This window comes from Pieris rapae, chromosome 11 (assembly GCF_905147795.1).
Source record: "Pieris rapae chromosome 11, ilPieRapa1.1, whole genome shotgun sequence".
Taxonomy (NCBI): domain Eukaryota; kingdom Metazoa; phylum Arthropoda; class Insecta; order Lepidoptera; family Pieridae; genus Pieris; species Pieris rapae.
The window spans coordinates 2,520,738-2,535,805 of record NC_059519.1 but is presented as its reverse complement, the minus strand read 5'-3'; the positions used below and the strand labels follow the sequence as shown (position 1 = coordinate 2,535,805).

At 31.6% G+C, this 15,068-nt stretch overlaps 1 protein-coding gene across 1 annotated transcript in view; it reads left to right on the top strand.

The window, feature by feature from the left end:
* The first annotated feature begins 8,425 nt into the window (after positions 1 to 8,425).
* The window catches only part of LOC110996911, a 35,397-nt gene continuing 28,754 nt past the window's right edge, over positions 8,426 to 15,068 (top strand). The window contains exon 1 of the mRNA XM_022264812.2: positions 8,426 to 8,533. The gene's annotated coding sequence lies outside the window, so the exon portion shown is untranslated. The remainder of the gene's footprint in view (positions 8,534 to 15,068) is intronic.

Here is a 15,068-nt window from a genome sequence, read left to right as displayed (position 1 = left end):
AAGCCTTAGTTAATCACTTAAGTTTCTGCAAATGGACACAATTTTGTTGGCGAAAATGGGAGAGCCGGTTTCTAGTAGTTTTTAAGTGGTACAATATTTTTAAGTAAAAACGTTGTGTACCTATGACACGTGTTGTACAATAATCGCTACCAGTTCCTTCAATATTGGGTTAAATCTAAAGGCGATATAATAACACTTTATTATATTCGTATTTTATAAAACGAGCTTTGCAATACAATAGTCCATAAGTAAAATACTCTATTGAATAGAACAATAGTATTTACGGAGAAAATATCTGAAAAGCGAGATTTTTAGAATTCCCACCCACTTTGTAAATTTCTCGGAATGTAATTAGATTTTTAAAATTGGAACTCAACCCAGCGTTAATACTTTGACTCCTACGCGTTTATATACATCGAAAACCTATAAAATATGACTGATAAGGCGCCCTGGCTACATTTCAAGTCTAAATTTATTTTATTGTATTTCGTTAACCGTCTGTTGTCTACCGGGTAATTTTTATTATTATTATATATATTTGTTTATGATAGAAAACTAATTATTTATACTTCGTTGTAGGAGGGTAAATGGAGTCCTTATCGCTTTTAAGCGATGTCTTCCAGGCAACCACTTCTGCTCACTATTCCTTTGTTATAATATTTTTTAATAAAAATAAAGTTCAATCATTGACGCTACGACGTTTTTAGCTCAGGGCCAGATTTCTGTATCTGTTTCATAATTATATTTATAAAAGTATATATTTCTCTATCTAATGTGCAAGTATGTCAGCCTCCTGTGCCTGACGCCGTCAATTTTGTTGGGTCTAAGGCTAGCCGTTTTCGTTACGATGGTTTCCTTCAACGCTCGCGAATGATAAATGCGCTCATAGATGAAAATCCATTGGTGCATAGCCGATGTTTATACCGACCAAAGGTATGAGAGGCCACACTGAAGCTACTAGGCCATAACAGCTAATTCAAACATTTATACATACTCTAAATGTAATATAGAGCGGTACTTTTGCCATCAAGAAGCAAGGGGTTCCCGTAGGGGGAACGTGGTGTCTGAACAATTTTATAAAATCAACATTTTAGTTTACTAACATTGTTAATGCAATCATATATTGATTGCGTTTATCATTTCCGTGGAGACATTGCTTGTCAACAAAACCTATTTGTATCGAAGAAAACAAGCCTTGATAACCCTTTTAGTTCGGTGAACCCTTATTATTAATAAACTGTTAGCGGTTCCCTAGTTAATTAACCGATACCCATTTTGTTAACAGGTCAATAAATAATTTACCCAAGTAAACCTTTATCCGTTTTTTTATTCATTAGATAAGATTAAGTAAGTCCTGTAGTTGAAGTCGCTTTTTAATACAAATAGTTAGACTTGTCAATGTTTTAGTGGAGTGGATAGTGGCTTGTTTGAGGCTAACCCCCAAACCCAATAACCTAATCTAATCCATTTTGGTCAAAACTTTAAATGTTTAAAGTATGCTAACATTGATAAAAGTGTGCCAATAACTAATCGACTGATTGTATTAGCCATCTATCGATACAAGCTATCCATGGTAGGTCGGATCGCTGTGTACCTTTATATGAAAATGACAGTTTAACTATGTTCACTATAAATGTCTTTAACGACAACGCGTTTAATATTAATATTAAGATTTTACATTTGTTTTATATCCAAAACGATAAAAGTATTACAACAAATATAATCATAATAATTAAGCCTCATTATTTTTTTTAAACTTTCACGCTGATTTACTTAAGTTACACACCCAAAATTCATATTTTTTTCAAGGACTGTTACAGTATTCTCGGTCCTTGAAAAAAAATAGAATTATACAGACTGTATTTGTTTCTTTAAAAAAATCCTTATGCCTGAAAAATATTTTTTGGGTGGATATACTCTTGGAGCCTTCACCCAGGGAGCAAAAGGCGATTGCACAATAATTAGAATGATGATGAAAATTATTGTTGCTCATCTGTTAGGTAGCATTGGGTTCATAGTCACACATGGTCTGAGACGAGGCCATCAAAAAAATACAGTAAAGGGATATTATAAGAAAAATTATATAAATAGTTCGGAAAAACACGTTTTATATAAACCACAAAAGTCATTCTCTTGAAAAGTAAGGACACAGTCGTTAACTCACACATTACACAATGAAAGTGTATTCAGTACAATTTGTTTGCACGCCAAGAAAATGGAACTAACACAAATATTCTTAACCCATCCAAAGGTTTGAATAAACATTCATTATTACACTTGCTGTTGTTTTTATTATTTGGATATTAAATTAATATGACTGTATTTGTTTTCAGGCTAAATTTCTCTATAAAGGCAAAAGTTTTGAAATTCAAACAAATTGTCTTTATTTTTTTTTAAGTTTACAACTCTGAGTGATAATATTAATAACAAAGAATACATTTAGCAATCGCATTCGATTAGTGACTTAGATTTTTTGTAAATTATTTGTTATCAAAGTAAAACAATAAACTTCGAAAACTATGAAAAAAGCTTTTATCGTTAACTATAGGAATTCTTTAACAATAAACCAATTTAAATAAGCTTGCATTTAACAGAGCAAAGGCAATGTAAATACTAGATTTTTTAACTCGGACAATAAAGCGAAATTAGTTCGTGGCACAATAGGGAATAAAGAACATCAATGCATAATTCTTTATTTCTGGTTAACAGTGAACACTAATTAGACTTCAGAATTATATTTTTTCTGTATATTACTTGATTAAATACAATTGTACATGGCGCAGGTATAGGAATGAAGGATGATCATCTTTGGATAATTATTATGTATATATTAATTTTATTATTATGTATAGGTATATATGACGGAGTGAGTAAAACTAAGTGTGGTAAGATTACAAAGTGGACTGGGAAGTCGTATGGCACAATAACACCTAAGCATGACCTGAATTTTGACAAAAACAGACCTACGAATAAATTATTCAACATAATGCAGCATTGCTAACGTCAAAACTTTTTCTGCTTTATATTTTTTTAACTTTAATATTTATTGATTTTAATTTTAAAAGGTGTATAGTTATGACAAATAATTGTTAATTAAAATATTGGAGTCTCTATAATTATCGATTATTGTATAGTCGTTAATTTTTAGATCTAGCAACATTGTCTAATCAGATAAACAAATGTATTAACGGACTTACACTGATTTAATTTGATGTTTTAAAATTATAATAGTTGACAATAATACCATTGCTCCGTCATTATTAATGATGTGTATGAAATTTATAATACTACTAGCTGACCCGGCAAACGTTGTTTTGTCATGTTTTTGTGCCAAAAAATTAACAAAAAAAACATAAGGGATGATTGTAGAGGGATGAAAATTTAGGGTTGCATGTATTTTTGTATGGTAAATCGTAAAAAAATAAAAACGAAAAATTTTGTCTAAAAAATAAATAAAAAAATTTAGGGGTGGACCACCCTTAACATTTAGGTGGATGAAAAATAGATGTTGTTTGATTCTCAGACCTACCCAATACGCACACAAAACTTCATAAGAATCGGTCGAGCCGTTTCGGAGGAGTTCGGCTACTAACCCCGTGACACAAGAATTTTATATATTAGATAGACTATAAATAGTACTTAATTTACATATTTGGCAACATTGACAAATCAAATCAGCCACTATTAACGTTTTCAAATAATTTAACTTTGATGTTATTAAATTAATATTCTGAATAGATCAAATAGTTTTGCTACACTTAAAACTTAACCAACAATTTTGTAACTCTACTACGTTTTAGCTATTCCAATTGATTTGACATTGACGTTTAAAAGTTATGTCAGTTGATTAGAGCTTTTACATTTTTTGAAACCAGCCAAGTTGTGGTATGGTTGCTGCCATGCGTAGTTGTTTTGATAGATCCCTTCTGCCTTGTTTCAACACCGTACGAGCCGTATCAATTTAAAATTACATCAACATCACCTTCATGGCCCTTAGTCATCCACAGTCCATTTCACAAGCCACTTTCTTCCGCGAACTAGCTAATTGTGGAATCGACTCCCTTTGGGGATCTTATCTGAGAGACAAAACCTCCAATTATTCAAAGTTAGAGTTATAATCCCTCCTAAAAATGGGTGTTCCTGAGATATAGATGCTCTTTTTGGGTCTCCCCAAGGCTCGTTTGCCCCCCTAATATAATATGTTTAAAACCTTGTTCCTAATGAAACAATGTCGGAATAAAATTTGCTGTGTACACAATACGAGTGGACTAATTTCAACATCTCTTCCCAGTTCCTATAGAACAGTTAATTAAACTGTACTGTACAGTCATTAGATAAATGGAAACACAGACCCAGCTGTTTTACTATTACAAAAGACGCACGTTAAAAAGTCCATCTTTTTTAACCAAAAAAGGATTTTGTAAACATTTTCTGTTATTTTAACTGTGTAATTTACGACTGTTTATTCTTGTACCTGTAATTTTTTTTTCAAACTTGATGGGCGTCCATGCGTCGGGTTGTCACTTTCCCTAAAATATGTCGAGTATGTGTGGCCATGCGACATACTTGTGGTGACTGGTCGAACTTGAATTCGTGTATGCGGTGATGTTATGTTACGTTATTTTGACTATGTATTATTGTACGCACTTACATTATTGTGTTCCCACGGTTATGTAAGTGCGTGCATGTCTCCTGCTGATAGAGGACAAGTCTCTGTTTTTAATTTATTTTATTATTATTAACTACTTAAGACGTCATGTGAAACATGGTAAAATGGTTGCAAACATTGTGTAAAACAAAAAACTTCCTGATGAAAAGAGTGGCGGAGAGTTTATTGCCTGTTATTCTCTTGCGTTTTACGCCCTTAATTTGAGAACTCGCAGTAGGAAAGAGTGTAAAATTAGAAGCATTTCATATATAATTATTTTTTGATTTGAATGATTGATATTTGAATTTTTAATTAACGTTCTGCGTAGTCAAAACTCTTAGTGCAAATATTTATTTGATAAATGAATACAATATATGAGTCAGGCATTTGTCGAACATATTTACAATAGCATATACAAAGTAGAAAATAAAAATGCGACGAAATGTGGCCACTCCCGAGTTAATGGGTTAGAAGTATCTTGCCATTACGCCACGATCCAAAGGGTACTCTGACAGGAATATTACTCCGATATTTCAGTTCAGCCGCAAAGAGATAGCAAAATACCAATATTCCTCTTATTAAACGTTTTAAGTGCAATATTGTACTTCGACTCATACAGCATTTGAGAGGCAATAACTAATACGAATCTGTGCTGTGGAAATCTATGCGTTCATTTCATGGGGTTACCTAAAAGATCCGCATAATCTGCCATATAAAAATAGGCATGCAAATGTTATATTAATTTTCATAATGTCATATAATAAGAAGATTGTTGTCCAAGTTGTGGTCTATACCTTGCCTTTAAAAATTGGAGAAATAACTTCACAACAAATATATGGTATTTATAATATCTTAACCTACATATTAATAATAATCAAAAATGTAATTATAAAAATGTTTAAGAGTTTGGTCACTGTGGCAGTGTAGGTTTAATGCTGGCAGCATTTCCTCGCTGCATTGCGATGCTAATTCGTTGAACGAGGAAAGTACCAGCTCGTCATCGGTACTTTCTACCTGGCGCCAACCTTTTTTTATAGAACAGGGGGCAAATGAGCAGGAGGCTCACCTGATGTTAAGTGATACCGCCGCCCATGGACACTCTCAATGCCAGAGGGCTCGCGAGTGCGTTGCCAGCCTTTTATGAATTTGTACGCCCTTTTCTTGAAGGTCCCTAAGTCGAATTGGTTCGGAAATACTTCAGTGGGCAGCTGGTTCCACAAGGTGGTGGTGCGCGGCAAAAACTGCCTTGAAAAACAGTGCTAATAATATACAATCGAAACTTTCAGTACTTCTATTCAAATGGCAGTGGTAATATTATTTTGCCTTCACGCTTATTTTAAATTTAAAACGTAAACTTCATTTCCTAAAATACTCTTCGTTATACTAAAATTTGATCGTCGCGTGAAGTTTTAAAATAAAACCTTCAGCAAAACGTGCTAATGTGTTGAACACATCCCATGCATAAATCATGCCGCCTCTCACACTGTAAGAGCCTTAATGGTGGAAATTTTTAACGAATTTTAAAAACTTTTTATACCATTATTCGCCATCATAAAAATATTGGAAAAACATTTAATTAAGTTTTTTGTATTTTAAAAGTATATTAATTTCAATAAATGTTATATTTCCCGATAAACATATTACAGATATAGATACACAAAACTGAAAAGTAATTAGTAATCATAATTAAAAATTGCTAATGAAAATGAAACAAATTTGAAAAAATGATCTCTGTGGCTGTGTATCAATACTGCTGGCAGCCTTTCCCCGCTGTATTGCTTATTGTTATGCGTATGCATTGCGAGGAAAGTATCGCTCAATAGTAAAAATGATATTATTAATAATATTTATTTAATAAATTTTTAGTTATTATAAATTATCCAGACACTAGTTTAGGAGAATATCTACTGTCTAAGCTCTTTCTTTAGGCATGCTAGATATCTTAATCACAAATGAAATATGAATAAAAATTATAAATTAATTTTCGAGAAAAATATTTTAAAGCCTAATTAAATATGACAATATGTCAATGGCAAAGAAAGTAAGACCTTAAGGCGAGACTTTGTGAATACGTGTGTGTGCGTGAGAATATATGTGACTTAGTGACACAGAGAGTTACACAAAGGTAATGCTTCCGTATTGCTGTAAAATACAATTGCTATTGCAAAATCTTGAGTATCTCTACAGATGGACAATCTCAGGGGTATCACAGAATTTATAATTTCGTGTTTTGACTTGATCTAGATGTGTTGAGATAAGTATATTATTAGACTGTTTCCTTGTCAGAAGCATTTGCCTTACTCCTCAATCTGAATTCTATGTATAAATTGTATAAACTAGCTGCCCTGCTTAATACGTGTTACTTATCATACTTTTATAATAGCTACGTACCAGTATATGGTACAATTTGACACAGAGATTGTATGCTGTTTCAGGTTAAAAACCTAAGTACTAAACAAAAGTAAACTTTTAATTGATTTTTATATTATTCATAGTTTTCCCTCCATAAAACCTCTACCACTTAAACCTGAACCTGGTAGATCGTACTGGTGACCGCAGAGCTCCTGCTTCGAATAATTATCACAATACAGCGAAGAAATACTTTATAAATTTATTTTAATTTTCTATTTTAATAATAGGTTATTAAAGTTGTAAATACCGTATAAAAATTAATATACTTCTTTAATATATTAATTGAAATAAACAAAACTAAATCGTTTGTAGTCAGTAAATGTAAAATTAGAATCATTTAATATATATTTCTTTATTTTGACTTTCATAAGTGTACATTATGTTAACTATATGAATAAATAATTTTTGGTTTGATTTGATTTACAAGACAAAAATATACTAAGAGAGCAAATACATGGGTACGCCATAAGGCAGTTAGTACGATCCAACTTTGGGCTGAATTGATTACCGAGAACTCGTAGTTGTCATGTAGTACATCGATATTGTTATCTGCAATTCAAATTGAGTAAGTCTTAGCAAAATTTAGTGTGTAAATAATAGAAATTACAGTCGTACTTAACATTCCATTGATTAATCGTAGTTTAAGGACTCAAAACACATGGCTCGTTTATCTGCTACTCTTAATGGTCTAGTGAATAGTCTATCTTGCTCTTACAACTTAATTACTAACCTTGATGAAAACATTGATATACAATTTTACAACAATCTTCCAACTGTTACTTTAATAATCATGCTATTTATGAGGTTTAAGTATCTATTTAGTACTTATGATTACTTTGTAGTTATTTTTTTTTATTTTGTGGTTGCTTGTTTAGTTTTTTCCATTTTGAGCTTTCCTTCCATTGCTTCTGTTCTATATAATTAATATGTATGTGTGTAACATTTGTGATGTCATATTTTCTTATATTCTTTTAAGAATACACGTTATTTAAGAACTTATAATAAAAAAACAGTGAAATAAAAAGTAGACATTAATTTAATCACGCCTTTGCGTAGTTGGAATCCATTGCAAAAGCAAAGCAAAATAACATATGTCTTATGAGGCATTTTCTCTACTTTTCCACATTTCTCTACCCCGAGTGTTAGTTAAATAACTAAACAGGAAATTTAAAAATCGAATTCCAATTGAATCTATAAAGGACTCGCATATGCCTTTTGTCGATAAATCATATTATTAGTTAGTATCGTACATGTTACCGTCCCAAGCTCGACCCAAAGATATTTGTTAAATGGACAAAGACAAGTTATCTATATTTTGTCTATTGGTATATGATGCTGGAAGACTGAATTAAGTTGGGTCCTGTGCGGCAGTATCGTTTGAGACTTGGGGCAGTGTGCACGCAGTCTTTGTTTCTAAGCGAAGTTGGCGATTACGTAGTGACGTTAAAGTGAAGTGTAATTATTCTATAAGTGGTAAGTATATAAAAATTACCATTTTAATATATGCATAGTAATTTCAAGTAAAAATTGATAATAGATTAAATAAGTCTTACTCAATTCGGTAAAAACATATATAAAATATTTTAATTTTAAATTATGGATAGCATGATTAATTATCACTCAGTTCTGCTGATATTAAAAAATAATTAATTACTTTTTTTAAACATTTAAACTTTTCGTATAATATAACCAAAATTTAAAATGGTTCTCATCCCGCACAGTAATAAAATTATTATTATTTTATTATAATGTATTTTTTTATTCACAAATATTTTGTAAGAAATACACAATGAGGCTTATAATACATTCAAAGGTAATATAAAATTAACTTTAGTTAGAACTTATTTCCTTTTCATATTTGTATTCATTCTATGTGATTCAGAGGCTATTTTTAATTTAGCAAGTATGACTTTAATAAATGGAACACGAATTGTGTCAATATAAATTATTAAGCTTGAGAGGTCTTATTTACGTTGTTTAAATACGATTCATACTTAGAATACAAAATACTTAGTGAGTAATTGACATGGTTAAAATTAGGAATTATGCTTTTTAGTTCTTTGCAAATCGTTGATGGTTGTTCGATGAACGTTACGCCACAAGTAATAACCCTATTGATTCAATGAGCTTTTCAATTTGCTGTCACTTTATTTATTAAATTGTGAAAAAATGCAGGTCCAGTTGTCAAATTGACGCATAACTTATATAGAAAATGAAACATAAATAAATAAAACACTAAATATATTTTTTTAAGGTAAAATAATATACAGTTATAAATAAATGACATATAGAGATGATAATAAATTATCCTTTAATTTAAATTTATCCTTGACACTTCAGAATTTGTGAAAATCGATACGATAGGTGCCTTTCAAACAGAAGTGAACCTTCAAAAATGGGTATGTAAGAATAAACATGTGGTAATCGTGGTTTGCAATAGAGAAAACAAACGATCTCGTGACCATTAACCAACCAGGTAGATCGATCAAGTGAGAGAGTCATGGCCCTCAAATCTATACCTCAATTAAGAGAGGCGTTAGACAGAAACCAGCGGAAAAAGTCCAGATGTTTCCATGCCGACCACGGTGCTCAGACATGAGCTAACGACCGAAGAGGTGAAATCGTTTCGATGTCGTCGCGATTTTAATACGAGAATAACGATGTGATGGCTTTAGCTTCTACGAGGGTGTCATAATGACGGCTTTGGATTTACCGCGTATTATCTTGAATGAAATATCATGCTTCGTCATTGAAATGCAATTTTAATTTCATAGGATTATTACTTGCTTTTATAAGGAGATGATCGGCTTATATTAATCTAAGTACAATTACTTCATTAATAATTGGTAAAATGTCAAGCAATACAATATTCTATACCTACATGGTTGGACTAATACATAAAAATTGTTACATAGAAAACTATATAGTTATAAAATATGTCACTCTGACAATGTACATTTAATTCTGGCAGTATACCTACTCCTGCTATCGTGCTTTACTTATTCAAACGCCACCAACTTTAATCTTCAATTAGTCATTAGGGTTCTTGAGCTAATTAAATCAAATTTAGAGGAAATTACGTTTAACGATTATTATGTTGATTAACGAATTCTATAAGTATATAATCTAAATATGTCCCACTTAAATAACTTAATAAATAAAAAGCATAAGGCTTTTGAGATAGATGTTAAGCTTATGGAGTCATCAGCGCTATATATTTCACAATAGAATACATTTATATAGTAAGAAATCTCTTAATATGTTGATCAACTATGGCTCCTGTATGTCAAAATGCAATGAACATTCTCCTCGCGTGTTTCGCACCCAAAACGAAGCTGTCAAAAGCTTCCATAGAGTAGTCCCGAATATTTTGCTAGTGAGTAGTGACTGCTTAGATTTAAATAAAATTAAATTGTCATTAATAATTATTATTACCTCTACTCCAGTCTAATAATAATAATAATCCAGAGGCGCTTCAACCCTATGTAAGTCTTACCCGGTCTCACCTTCTTTTTGATAAATAAGTCACCTTTGTCTAACATTCCACGTGTCATCGTATTTTGGGTGTCAATTATGAAGGTTTCTACGTCTTGTTCAGCGTAAGACCATGTGATAACGTACATACAAAGGAAATTTGATTAGTTCAAACAATATTTTGAATTAACCAATGTAAAATTTGAAATATATACAAACATTTTAAGCCAGAAGGAACACTATGAAACACTTTTAAAAGATTATTTTAGAGCAATAAAGTAAATGTAAACCGTTTATTTCAAAATCTTATCTTAACGGTTGTAAGTTAAAAAACTACTGAAGTCAGCGTCAGAATTACTGTAATGGGGTTTCTTGGTTTAATGGATCAGCATTTTATTTTATCGTTACGTTTTATTTTAAATGAGGTTTATACAGGCACTGAGGAGATTCTAAGTTCCTTAGTTTGAGATTTTTTATACACTCTTGTAGAATCGTATGGTTTTAATAGCTATATTATTTTTGAACATCTAGTTATTTTAAGATAAAGTTAGAAGTTAGTTAGTTTCGCACACACACAATAATTTTTCTCATCTATTTCCTTGGGTTTGGACTCTTTCCCTACTTAGGAATATGTAATCCTTTTTTTAATATTTTGAAATAGTTACACGATACTAAGGTATTCTTTTTTGTTTAAATACTAAAGCATTCTACTTAGGAAATTTTAAAAATATTATCCTCTCTTTTTATCGCATAGTAAACCTTACTGGATGGAAAGAGACATAGAAAGAGTCTATATTTTACCTTCGAAAGACAAAGGCAACAAACCAGTTTATATATGTGCCACAGCTTTTAAAACAAAACACAACGGTGATATTATAAACTTGTATGAAACAGCCCAACGGGGATCAAAATATTACCCTTTGCTCGTGAAAATCTGTCCATTATCCCTTACGGGCCTATTATTTTTTATATCGGTTTTCCACATAGCCGTTTTGTTAACACTTGTTCAGGTTAATTTTTATCCCGAGGGTCAATTTTGTATATTTGCGTACAAAATTTAAATTAAATTGGTTTATCTTGGAAGAGCTTATGTATATGTCGCAGCGAACTAGCTGAAACAGCCGTTCAATTAACAGTCTACTAACAACTAAACGACGACGTTTGACTAAAGACCTGAAAGATGTTCAGCTAGTTGATCAAACAGCTAGGCAAATGACTTAGATCGATGATATTTCATTACTTGCCTATTGACTGTTAATTTAAACTTAATTAGAAACTATTCAAACTGTCAATATGGCGTCGGCAAATCACAACTTTGATAGTGTTCTCCAAACTATCATGAAAAATAACAAGTATGATGGAAGAGTGCAGTGACAATAGTAATGTAAATTTTAAGAAATTTAATTTTAAAAGTAATATTTTTAATGTCTTATTATGTTTCGTCTTTTTTTATTACTGTTAAATAATGGCTCTATCGTACGAATGGCTTAAGCATAAGTCAGCCAGTTTATTAAATGTTGTAAAAAAATGGTACGGCTGAATATCTTTCAGGCCGTTAGTTAAACGGCTAGGCCGTTAATTAAAGGGCTGATTAAGCTGGCTGTGACATATATATAACGTGCGAATCTCAAGGCGGGGCACAAACTTTCTAAAAACATAAGAAAATAAATTAAAGTAACATTCAGAGACGAGAGTTAGCTCCGTGTGTCACCCCAAAGTTTAATGTATTTTTAACATAGCACTACCAACAGTATACCTAGTAACAAAACGACTTCAAAGCCTCAACAGAATTTAACTCAAAGTAATGATAGGGACAATATACGGGCCACTGATTCCTTAACAAACATCTCTTTGTCCTTGCGACAGACAGTCCCTTGTGAAGATGTTCTTTCAGCACAAAGTAAGCAGTCACTCACGTATTCGTAGAATGCTTGGCTATGACTTCCCAACGACCAGAATTCCTCGGAGCTGTGAGGTCGCTCTGTAAACACTGCAAAGTGCACGAAGGATTGGCTTAATTAGCCACAATTACACACAACGGACCAAATGTGCGAAAACTGAGTCCACACATACATACATACAACATTATAGTTTGCGCTAAATTTCGACTCTGATTATTAACAGCCAACTAACACAGAATACTTTCATCAATTGCTGACACAGAATACTTTCATCAATATATGCTGTACGTATGCAGTATTCGGCTTTGTGATATTTGCAATGACAAGAGGTCAGTTTGTGCTTAACAAACGCTGTGATCAAGATAACAGAAGCTCTCTAGGAAAGCTGATTATAAAATATCGGATAACCTAGAATATGGAAGGAAACTTGGAATTAAAAATAATTGGCTCCATCTAATTTAACTGTAACTAATATAAAAATTGGGAACGGTTTGCCTTTCACCTTGTGTGCTGGTCGCGATACCGAACAGGCGCTAGAGTTGATTTCAAAGTGATCATGTGATTTAACTGAATAAAATATGTATTTTAGCATTATTGTTATTTCTTTAAACCGTACTTTTTAGTTGTAGGTATAACACACTTGGTTGGTAAATCATACTAAATTAGTTTCATAAATTTTACCGTAGATTAGTCTATTAACAAAATGTGTTCAATTTTTTTAATAGACAAATAGTTTCTACCAGTCAGAAGACCTTATTGTAATATATACGTATATAAGCACGCCTGAAGAATATTCCGAAATGTTCGAATTGAAATAAAATTTTCCCATTTATACAAAATACAATGTTCTGTGAAACCAGAGCATGGTGGTTATTATCCACAAGGGAGACCTTCTAACTTTTCGTAAGAGCAACAAAACATCTTCAAATATTTCAACAAAGTTTTTTGCAAAATAAAAAGATTCGATTCAAGCACATGGTTCACAAAACTAGGTTCAGTTTTATACTTTTTCGTATAACAAAAGTTATATTCGTTAAACAAACCTAATCGCAAGCATACAATCAGTAATATTTAAGTTTTTGTAGCTTTGGACCATTTCTAATGTATACAATATGTAGTCATTAATAGCTTACTTAGCATCAGGTGAGCCTCCTGCCCGTTTGCCCCCTGCTCTATTAAAAAAAAACCGTCCTTGTGGCAAAGCAGAATTTCGTCGCTGTATTACGATACTTTAACAGTGAGGAAATCCATGACATTTGAATTATTTTAAAGTATTCCTGTTTCTTATATTATCTTAAGAGAAATGAAAAGCCCAGTGACGTACTCAGCCCACACATCTCTTACATATTATTATTCTCGTACATCAGCACCATTTCGCCCACAATCTATCAAGTGGCTGTAATTTCGCCTATTCGAGTATTACGCGACATGACGTGCCCGTGACAGGATTATTTGTCGCTTGTCGGGTTCAGTCTTACGTAGATATATTGGTTTTAAGATAATGGAAGATAAAGGCCCCAGAAAAAACTATTTTTTTCGTGAACCCTAAAAAAACTTAAAAAGCTTAAAATCGATATGCATGGATTTAGAATTTAAGAGGACAAATGTTAACCTGGAATCAACAATGCGTCGCACATTGAAACCTTTAAAGTCTTCAAACAGCTTTCGTAAATTCCAGTGAAATACTTTAATTAAAACCGCGGAAAAATAAAAAATGTGTCAGAAATTTTAAAAACTTAATAAGTTATAATAATAATACCTTAACTATTTCAAGCTCACGTAGAGAAAATAAAATAATATTAATTTTATATTTTGTATATTTCAATTCGTTATACAAAGCAAATCTAAGCCGAGGGGAATTCTTAAGAAAAATACTAAGCGTTGCTTTAAAATCTAAAGAAGATATTGAAAATGATTTCACTAGTGAGAATATTTTTTTCATCAAAACAGTTTTACTATAGTTGTATAGTCATTATTTTCTTCCACCACAAAGAACCTTAATATTTAAAGAAAGTTCTAGAAAAGCCTGCTGTAATGATGAGGTTTTAACTTACATTTTAATATTTTTTACATTAATAAAGCTTTTTGCTGACTATGATAATTGAGCTAGTAGGATGAAGATAATTTCTCAGTCGTATGCTTCATATCAGAATGTCACATCTTTATAAGGTTCCTGCTGCCCTGCTATAAGATGTGTCATTTACTACAGTTTTTTTAGAACACGCATTTCTTAAAATATTGGTTGGTTCATGACCAATACTAATATAGCCATGGCGTAGTCTTGCTCTTTTACATTTTTGTAATCTTTTTTGACATTCATAAGCATGCGCCAAGACGCATCTTAACGGAATTAACATATTGTGATTTTGTTTTATATAAACTAAGACTGAATTGTTACTAACTCTAACTACATATGGATATAACCTGACACAAATAAATAACTAATATTTTAAGGAATTCACTTTACAGTTCTTAGTTATAATATTATATTTATTTATTTTTATTTATTTTCACATTTAGGTACAAAAACAGAAAACAGATTGATTACATACATAAAATTATTACACACTAAACAACATTTAAAAATCTGACTTCCAATTATATGTATCTGTACACAGCATTTACACTAAATA